This window comes from Bactrocera oleae, chromosome 5 (genome assembly GCF_042242935.1).
Source record: "Bactrocera oleae isolate idBacOlea1 chromosome 5, idBacOlea1, whole genome shotgun sequence".
NCBI classification, from domain to species: domain Eukaryota; kingdom Metazoa; phylum Arthropoda; class Insecta; order Diptera; family Tephritidae; genus Bactrocera; species Bactrocera oleae.
In genome coordinates this window covers 62,642,163-62,652,649 of record NC_091539.1, presented here as the reverse complement: position 1 = coordinate 62,652,649, position 10,487 = coordinate 62,642,163, and the positions used below count along the sequence as shown (strand labels likewise).

At 36.9% G+C, this 10,487-nt stretch overlaps 1 long non-coding RNA gene across 1 annotated transcript; it reads left to right on the top strand.

Moving 5' to 3' along the window:
- The first annotated feature begins 8,861 nt into the window (after positions 1-8,861).
- Positions 8,862-9,460, top strand: LOC118682100 (uncharacterized). Its single transcript, XR_004977764.2, has 2 exons — positions 8,862-9,112; positions 9,204-9,460. It is a non-coding gene; the product is annotated as an uncharacterized lncRNA (long non-coding RNA).
- The last annotated feature ends 1,027 nt before the right edge of the window (positions 9,461-10,487 follow it).

Below are 10,487 nucleotides of genomic sequence, written 5' to 3'. Positions count from 1 at the left end.
GTTAGTACCTAAAAACAACGTTAGAGATTTTTTGTTTGTGACGATCTTTCGTGCTAGTGAACTATTCAAATACAAATTCTGGTGAGAGAAGGAATTGATGGACAGACAAACAAATTGTCTAATAGATAAAAAATATCTAGCGATTCGAATAGATGATGCCTAAAGTCTGCTTCAGTGAATGTTGAACCACTTCCTGGCATGTCAAGAACAATCAGCAAACCTTACCTTTGTGATCATTATTATATAACTCTACCATCGACCAGATATTCCTAAAGCGTCTGATTTTGAAAATGGCCCGAGAGAAGTGAGCTCCAATGGTTCAAAGATTCAAAGGTTCGAGATATAGAACTGAATGAAGGAAACGAAGCTTAAAGCAGATGTTGAATGAGAACAGCTCACTACTTGTAGAAGAAGCATTGATGGTGACAACGTTTTTGCTATGGTTTGGAGAAAAATTCTGCTAATGACGTATTTAGCTAAGTTTAACATACCGCAGAAGTCTGCATAAGGTTCGCGAGACTTATTATGATTGGGCTTTCAATTAACAGCTAATGAGTCGAAATCGTTTAAACAGTTACAGAGGGAACTGTGTAAATCGGAAAGGTACATATGTATAGATAGAATATGTTGTTGTTGTTCTAGCGGCAAAAAAGTTCCCAGAAGTAATTTTGAGGAATGCTGTCGAGTTGATAGTCCTTGACTGGATAAATATACGGGTCCGTTCCGTTTACGTAGACCCAACTGTCGTGAGAATGGGTTTCTTACAGTTTCCTATTACAATAAATATTAGTATATAAACTGAGTTACCTTTTCTTGATAAAATTAAGTATTATATTGTAATTCAGTACCCTCCTGTATAAAAAGCTACAGAACTGCCGTTTTCTTACCAAGCTACCAATATTAAGTAACGGCAAATCAGTCAAGCCTTCTGCAACGAGTTTTAACCCCTCCTATCTCCGAATATATTTAATATAAAGATGTGGCAACATCCATTTATATTTAAATAAATATTTTGTTAACCTTACATATATTTATATTAACAAGCTCACATATTTTTAAGAAACCAGACCAGCCAGAGAACATCGTTTCGAGCAATACAAAAAGAACGTTGCACGCTCTTAATTACTTAATTCAAGTGCAACAAGCATGCTTTTCGCATGCAAGCAGGCTTTCAACCAAGCGAACTTCTTTACACACACACATATGGTTGTATGCATTTACATACTTGTACATATGTGTGTAGCTGCACCTTGACTTATTAACATTTTTAGGTATGTTTTAAATGCCTTTTTAAGTGTCTCAAGCGATATACATATGTATAAAATGTATTTGCTTTTAGCAAAAATGCATAAATAATAAAGCCGTTTCGAAGATGAATTGCCTCTTGCCACCAAAGGTGCAACATGCACGCCAGCGCTAATCTTATGCATACATAAAGTATGTACATATGTTTAGCTTGTAGCTACATAAAGCCATAAATTCATTGGCGGATTGCTTTCAACACCGAAAAATTTTTAAACACCTTTTCGGTGATTGTTGCATGCGCTTGCTGCAAGTAAGAAAGTGGTGAATTTTTAATTGGTGGCATGTATGAATATTAAAATGTGCGTTTGTTGTATGTGAAAAAGGCAAATTGATGGATTCATGGTTGCGAGTGTGTATGTGTGTATAATTGTGTTACACCTCACATTCCACTCTAATGATTTCAGTAAAGCTTTGAAGATAGTTCTGAGGAGAGGCGAAAAGTTTACTCCCGCTAGATGGCGCCGAAGTCTAATAAGTACCGAAAACTGGTGCTTTTTAATCTTAAGTCAGAATGTGTATTGATAACGGTGGTGTTTAGAAACTATCCCCATAGGGGACGCTAGCGTCGAATTAAAAAAAAGCTTCGTTTTTGCTCGAATGGATCATACTGGTTCAGCTATTTTTTCCAGTTTCTTCCTTTTAGGGGTTATGCCCACTTGCTTGTCTGAAGAAAACACTTTTTTTTTTGTTATTTTTTTTAAGAGACATTTTATTTAATAAATAAATAAAAACATGTACATTTACAAAATTTTACCACACTTTAATAATTTTGAAAATTTTTGATTTCTCTTGATTCCGTAGCCATTCACCAGGAGGACCTCAGAAAAAATGTGAGTGGCTGTTAGGAAAACTTTTCTGCTTTAAATTAGCTCAAATCTAAACACCACAAATAATTTATTGTTACTATAGATGCATACAGGTAATGATCGAAGGACTAATTAAAATTTTGATTTTTAACAAAATGCGTCTTCCGAAAAAAGTAGTTTTTTTGTGAAAAAATTTACTTTTTAGAGCGGCTTAAATAATTGGAGTTCCAGCCCTGTCGAAAAAATTTTCCTCAACGACTCTGAAAACAGCGTTTCGGATAAGACTCGGTAAAAGTTTTGGGAGCCGATTGCACTAAGTTAAAAAATTCTAAGAAATACGCTCATATCTCAGAAACTATTTGCCAAATCAATTTAAAATTTTCGGCAAATATTCACAAATATATGTATTCTCGGATATGGACAATCGATATATATACAAAAAAAAATCGATTATTATATACAAAAGTGGATATATCCGTTTAAAGGCGAACATCTTCGCAATAAAATCTGCTTTAGTGGCCCTTAAGAACTTCTTGTGAGCAAATATTATACGAAAAGTCTCACACTGAACATTATGTCGGCTTGAGGGGTTTAAACTTCTTTGTATGACAAAGTTAATGCTTAGTTTCAATAAAGTATCAATCTATTATACAGATATAATCAAATATTATAACAATATAGATGGTAAAACCATACCAATAACTGAGTACTACTGCTAATACTCGAAAATGCAACTCTGATATCTGCATGAAAGCTTTCTCTAGAGTGCAAAAGCCGTATTATAGTGTCATAAAAGTTAGTTTAACGCAACAGTAAGAGCTTTACGAAAAAAACTGCTAGGGACTTGAGAATACTAACTTGTGAACTGACTGTTTTATGTGCTTTCCCGAAGCTTTCAACAGTTACACAGAGTCATATAAGCAGAAGCTTTAATTTTAAATAATAAAGATTTTGTTTTAGTAGACTCTGTCGCTAGTAAAATCCTATAAGTGCTAATTTCCTTACTAAAACGAGTCGAGATATATTTAATATTCTAAAAGAAGAAAAATGAATCACCTCGGCTGCTGTAATACCCTTCACAGGTGCATTTATTACAGCATAAATAGTTTAAAAATATATTTATCTGAAATATAATCGCTCAGTTTGTATGCAGCTATGTATATGCTATACTGATCCGTTACAAACGAAGATTGCAGTGTTGTCTTGGACAATAATTCGTGCAGAATTTCGTGAAGATATCTTGTCGTATAAACAAGATCTTAAAAATTGAAGTACTACTTCGCGTATGTACAGACAGACGGGCAGACAGATGGACATGGCTAAATCGAGTCAGCTCGTCACGCTGATTACTTATCTATAGTTTATAGGGTCTGAAACGTTTTCGTTTGGGTGTTACAAACGGCGTGGCAAACTTAATATACCCTGTTCAGCGTATAAGAAATGGCGCTTAAAAATGACAGCTTTATAATTTATATGCGGATCTCTTATTAACATCAAAGCTCACCCAATAACAATTTACTTAAATAGTTTAATTCAGCTTTAAGTAAAACGTACGAGCATTGTTATGGCTTCCCGTTTTTTTTTTACCTACGTGAATAACATATGAGCCATTTAAGACAACGCTTTCGCCTGCAGCATGCCACAATGTGCACATTAAAAGCATTTTTTTTTCGGCTATAACTAAAATTTTTTTAAACATTTCCTTTACGACATGTTGCATGTGTGGCAAGCAGCATGTTCGCATCACATTTTAGCGTGTTTAGCCACAACGTATTGTTGTTGGTGTTATTGTTGTGTGCGCCAAAACAACTATTCAATACATTTATTGTTGCTGCTAGCAAAATTTATATTGCCGTATTGGCGCCGCAACAGCGTTAAATGGCGTGCAACTGCCACATAACAATAAAATTAATTAAAATTTTTGCATATTTTTTTTTACGATTGCTCATATTTTAATTGAATTGCCAAATGTGCGGAAAGCAAAAGTGTAAGGAAAACGCAAAAACAAGAAAAAGAAAATTAAGCAAAATAGTGACAAAAACAAAGAAACAAAACGCTGGAGTGACATGAGAGGTGTTGCCACGCCTGGTGTTCTGTGGAGACCAGCGGTCGACGCTTGTTAAGCCGCATTAACAGCACTTATAGGCACACACACATACAAATATATTTAAGTTTAGTAATTTTTATTTTTGTAATTTTTTTACGCTTGAAAAATTTATGTTTTTATTTTTATTTATGTATGTATGTATATTATTTTTAAACCGTTTTCTTCCGCGCCTTTTGAGAAATGTCACCTGTCAGGCCATATTTTTTAAACGCCAAATACTTTTTGACATAATAGTCCAATTACCTTATCGCACGATCGGTTTCGGTTGTCGTTCGCCGTCGCGTTCGCATTTGCGCAGTCATTGCTGCCGCGCGCAGCCTCATCTTCAGCCTGGCTGTGGTGCAATGGACTGGCACACACATACACAAACACTAGAGAACTGCAGTTTTTGCTGCCGCTGCCGCTGTTGCAACATCGACATTCAACGATTATTTATTGCAATTGCTGTGGCACAACCGGCGACCGTGGCAATGGCATTCATTGCGAGCAACAACGATCGCCAGCACAACAACAACAATCACAACGCAACTAACACTAGAAATAGCAGCGAACGTTCAGTGGCCGCCGCCACGCAACACAAATTCACCGCCGACGTTGCCTAAATTGCGTAAAAACATGCCACAGCAAGGACCCCAAAGGCGGCGAACCGTTTGGCCGCATGCCAACAACAACCACAACAACACACAACACTCCAAATGCGCTGGTTGCGTATGGCCGCGTTCTTGGTCACATCTGTTGCAATTGGTGGCTAGGAAAAACTAGTTAAAAGTGGTGCCGCAAACGCATTGCCACGTAGCTGCAACACGCCGACTCTCCGCTGACCGGCAATCGATTATGCTAAAGTGTCGATTTACGGCCATACAAAGCGGACGCTTACATGCATCGTAACGCCAACAAAAAAAATTGAAAAAAGAAATATGTGCTACAACAACAATTCGAATCTGTTGCATAAACGCTTATGCTTCTGTGTCCATGTTTGTGTCACAAACGCACAGCTCGAGTCGCCAAATGAGTCCGCAGGGAGCCCTCGGTAGCCATACAAGCTGCGCTGCGCTGCGGCAACTTTGTGGTCAATGGATGAGGAGAGAGATTGCCAAGTGTGCATATTATAATATTAACAACATTTTCTTGGCATCGGCTGAGGAAAGACGATTACGAAGAGAGTACAAAATGGGGTCATTCGATTCAAAAATAAGATAAAGTCCTACTCTTGTCAGAATTCCACCCTTTTTTCCGAGCATTCCTCTCTAAAGCAAGCAGCGCTCTCCCTTCAGAGGGGTATCAGAAAGAGCAGAGAGACCCATCCAGAAGAGTAATAGAATACCATTGTTATAGGCTGTATTTTTTGAGGTTTATATCTTGTTATATTATATCCCTTGAAAAAATTGAAGCTTCCTTAATAGAAGAGAACAGAGAGTACAACATGGGGTCAATCGGTTCAAAAGTGAGATGAAGTCATACTCTAGTGAGAATTTCACACTATTTTCCGAGCATTTCTCTCGAAAACAGGCAGCGGTCTCCCTTAAGAGAGACATCAGGAAGACTCATACAGAAGAGTAATTGAATTACAATTGCTATGGACTGTAACTTGAGATTTATATCCAGTTATTTTATATCGCATGAAAAAAATGAAACTTCTTTAATAGATCCCAGATTGTTATAAAGCTTTCCTTTCCCATGTAACTCTGAGGGGACATAGATTTTCAAGAAAGTGAAAATACGACTCGTTTACGTAGTTTCTTTTTCCACCTAAGTAAATTTTGAAAAAATTTAGATTCCTAGTTGGAAGCCAAATAGTTTAGGGGCATTAGTTGAGAAATCATACGAGATAGTTTCGGCTGGATTCAGAACCGACGAAGCCACTAAACGTTTAAATATATAATTTCCTTTAATTCAAGACTTTCCAGATCCATTATATCAAAAATTTTCGCTATTTCATAGAGCCGACTGACGTTAAATGTTATGCTTACAGATGAGTTCGATTTGTTTTACGGGCAAGCTTAGACAGATCTTGGGTAATAGCTTTGATTCTTACCTCATGAAAGTAAGAAAGCAGTCAAAATATTGTAGTTAGAGCACATAGTAGAATACTCAAATTCTGAATCCTTGATCAAACTGGTTAATTTAAACTGGATTGGACTTCGCTTTTCATTGAATAATGTTAAAAATTTAGTTAAAGCCCTTTATGTTATAATAGAAGAGAAACTGAGCCTTCTTATGGATACCTCGTACAAATTTGGATAACTGGATAGAGTTTCATTAAGTTGAATGATATAGGATATAAGAAGTACTATCAGGATTGACTACTATTCTCATTATCTATACCTATCAGGAAGCATTTAGGCAATTTCTCTCCAAGTGTCCAAATTTATGCGAGGTATCCGTGTGAAGTACTTTATATATCACTAATTAGAGGCATGCTACATATAGTATTATGACACCGAGTGTGTTGAGTAAATACATCTCCAAATTATCTACCCCATGAAACCCTAAAAACGCATGGTAATCCTGGCAACGCTTACACTTTCTACTTTTTATCCATTTTACTCAGCTCAGCTTCGAACCCTCTCCACTACAACAGTGCGACACTAAATGCCACGTGAAAATATATCTTATTGCTTGTATGACAGTTGTTTTTGCGGCGGCCAAAGTGATCTACAATGGTAAATACCCTCGTATTAGGTAAGTGAGTAAGTATACAGTTGTTCGGCAAGAGTTATACCGGCTTCCCATTGCTGTTGTTGCTGTCGGGCGGGCGTAACCAGCGATCACATACATTTAATCGAATCGCAACGCATATCAACGCGGCAATACTATCTGCCATTCGCAATCGCTGATCTCCGCTGATCGCCAACTGTTGATCGTCGATCGCAATGTTGATCGCACTGCACTGATTTTCCTATTCAAACGTATGTAATGCCGATAGTCTTGGTAAAAAAAAAAAACAAAAAAATACAATGTTGCAGACAATTCTGTAATTGCTGAGCTGCTCAATTTTATTGTTTGTGGCTTTGTTGTTGCTAGCTGTAGTATGATTGCTGCTGCTGTGGCAGCTGGAAGCTACGAATGATAAAGCTTATGTATAGAGCCACGTACATATGAACCCGCTGTCCATCTTACATACGTAAATTTTCATTTAATCGCCGCTCTGTTGCACTTGCCACACGATTGCTTTGCACTTTAAAGACGATTGTTACTGTTGTTGTCATTTTTTTACTTCTTCTTACACATTTTTGTTTGTGATTTAGTTGCAGTTGTTGTCCATGTCCCATTTGTGGCGGCATTTTCTCTGTGGCAGTGGCACAAAACACCAATCTACGAGCAAGTGCTTCCGTTCATTCGCACACCGCCCAGTTGGCATGCGCAATTTACGCACGAAGCTGCACGTTCGGCTTTCTGCCATTGATCTCTGTGGCATTACAGTGTGTGGGAAAGTAAAATTATTGGCGTGTTTCCAAACATTCATCAGCCATTTGAGGATGGTGAGTCGGTTTAATAAAAGTTTAACTCTATTGAGATTAATATGTATATATTTCACAATATTGATTCTCAAGACTCGTAAAACTGTTTACCTGGTGTGTAACTTTACACTAAATATTCCCCAAATATATTTATATCAACAACCTTTTGAAAACATTTCATATTTTTTATCCAATAAGCAATCCTTAAACCGCATTCGGTGAGAGTCGTTCACCTTCTTCTCTCTTTCAATTATTGACTTAAGCTACTGATGTAATCTTTCGCTTAAAAGTTGTCATACTTTTATCCCAAAGCAATATTTCTCGAAAGTAGCATCAAGCTACTTGTTTAGGTGCCTGGCCACAGTGGAATCGTCGGAAACCGTAAAGCCGATGAGCTTGCAAGAAAAGGCATCCATACCCTACGAACAAGCAGGGGTGCCCCTGGCTTTGTGCTCTACAAGGGTTGTCAGCAACCAGCACTTGTGGGGTTGCAAAAGCTCTCTGGTCCCGAGTGGAACCTAAAACGTTTTACCTTTCATATACCAGAGTTTTTCATTAATCTGCTCTGGAAAACAAGTATAACCTTTTATTTAAACACGATAATATAACTATAAATTCAGTCTCTGCTTCGCATTTACTCGTACACCCTTTAAGTGTACACATCGCAAAAATGCCTAAAATGTATGCCTCAATTCGCACATCGCTCTATCCGTGCTTCGCAATCGTTTTCATATCGCTGATCGTGCGATTTTCTATTGTTGACAAGCATTGCTGCGCATTAACGCGCAATTTCTTACATAGAGTCGTCAAAAAAAGTACCCAGCAGAGAAAACTGAGCAATGGTAATCAAGTGGGCCATCGATCGATTATACTAGACACATTCGTTATTAATACCCGATGAAATCTGCGCAACATTCGTTTGTGTTACTTCAGGAATCGAAAGTTTAAATATTTCTATTTGATGCCCGATGTTTCCTACATATAAATCCACGTTGAAACGATCCGAACAACAATCATTTCACATTTGTATGTTATATCTACGCAAGAAATATGCAATGACTGCTTTCCAGCTGGTTTACCAAATCTATATGTATTCTCCATAGGTATATAGGCCGCCGTATCCACTCATATGTTGGTGTCAATTAACGCCAGGCATTCTGCTGTCCACTTCAATTCGACTTCTGTGCGCTTTTAGTTGCCTTTAGTTATTCCTCACATTATTTTTTCCATTCGTTGCCATCTAGTGTTGGCGTTGTTGTTGCTATTGTGTTTCGCAGCTTTTATTGAAAGATTTATGAAATTGACTGCCATTTGACCATTTCGTTTGCAATTTAATGGAGTCAACGGCGTCAGTTAATAGACCAGTAGGCCGTACCGCGACACGACACGCCGCGCTATTAATGCAATGAAAGCAATTTCCTCGCTGCTCTTGAGTAAGTAAATCTGGATTTATATTCTGCAATTGCTTAGGTGGGATATTATTGTGTTGTTTCTTATTTTTTGTATTTCATGACGTTGAAGTAGTAAGTGGATATGTACAATACATATGAAAACAATGGATCGCTGAAATTATGGGGAATTATGAATGAGCGCTTTATGTGAGCTTTGGTGCAAAATGTGTTGCGATGGTATTCGGATATATTTATATGCTATAAAAATAAATTTTTGTATGCGTAAATTAGAGCTAATCAGCATTGTTAAGCCGTTACGTAGTTAGAGTATGAATATGATTCTATATTGTTCGATTTTCTTCGGAATAAAGCAGATTTTTTCAAACTGTAGATCTAACGAGTTTAGGTTTACATTTCTAGCAGAAATTCAGATGAAAATATCACTCAGCGGTATAACTCATAACACGCTTAACCATTCGGATAAATCACTGTAAATAAATCGATGCGATGAAGTTGAATAAGAGTTTTGTTGCACAAACTGGGAATGCCGAAATTTTTTCACTGGTATTGATCATGTCAGATTATAAGGCATCCCTTTTACTTTTCCTTGCGGGTATTGTATGGTCATAGGACATGGACTATCTTTGGAAAAAATATCACTCTGATTATACCTCTCTCATAAAATACAAACATAGGGAACCGTCGTACGCATTCATCGAAGAATCGTCGAAGTACAAGGATCGGCTAAAAAACTGACAATATTCTAAAATCTACGAAAAGAGAAATATGAAAAGAGTGTAACTCAAAAAAGAAATTGGAAAGGAAATACTGTCTTGGTTTGATGCTGAGGTATAGGATGGTTCCGCAATTTGCAATATAAACTTAAAGAGTACATTAAAACTAAAATTTCAAAGAAGCATTATTAAAGAAACCTAAAGTTCGTATTAAAACTTTTTAGTGATATATACAGTAGAATTATTTCAACGGTTCACATGATGGCAAACTTAAAGACTTTCATAAACAAAAGCACAAATAGAGTAATACAAAAAATGCACGTAAACGTGGTCCGGTACCAAATACTATTTGATTATACAAGAAAAAATTATTAAATCGCAACATCAACAATAAAAGGTCCAGAATACTTCCCATGATAATTTTTTGAATTAAATCACATAATAATTTTACACAATTTCTATTCCAGCTTTGAACTTGCCGCCAATAGTTCATTGTCGTGTGACAAAATGCGACAGAAGTGTTGTTGTTCTAGTTGGCTGCGCCTGCTATTACTCGATCAATATCCGTTCTACCGCTTAATTGCTATATATTTATATTCGATGTGCATATATATATGTTATAAAAAGGAGTTGATTTGTCTTGCTCCAACTTTCTCGCACTGCACATCCAGATGCATTCGAAG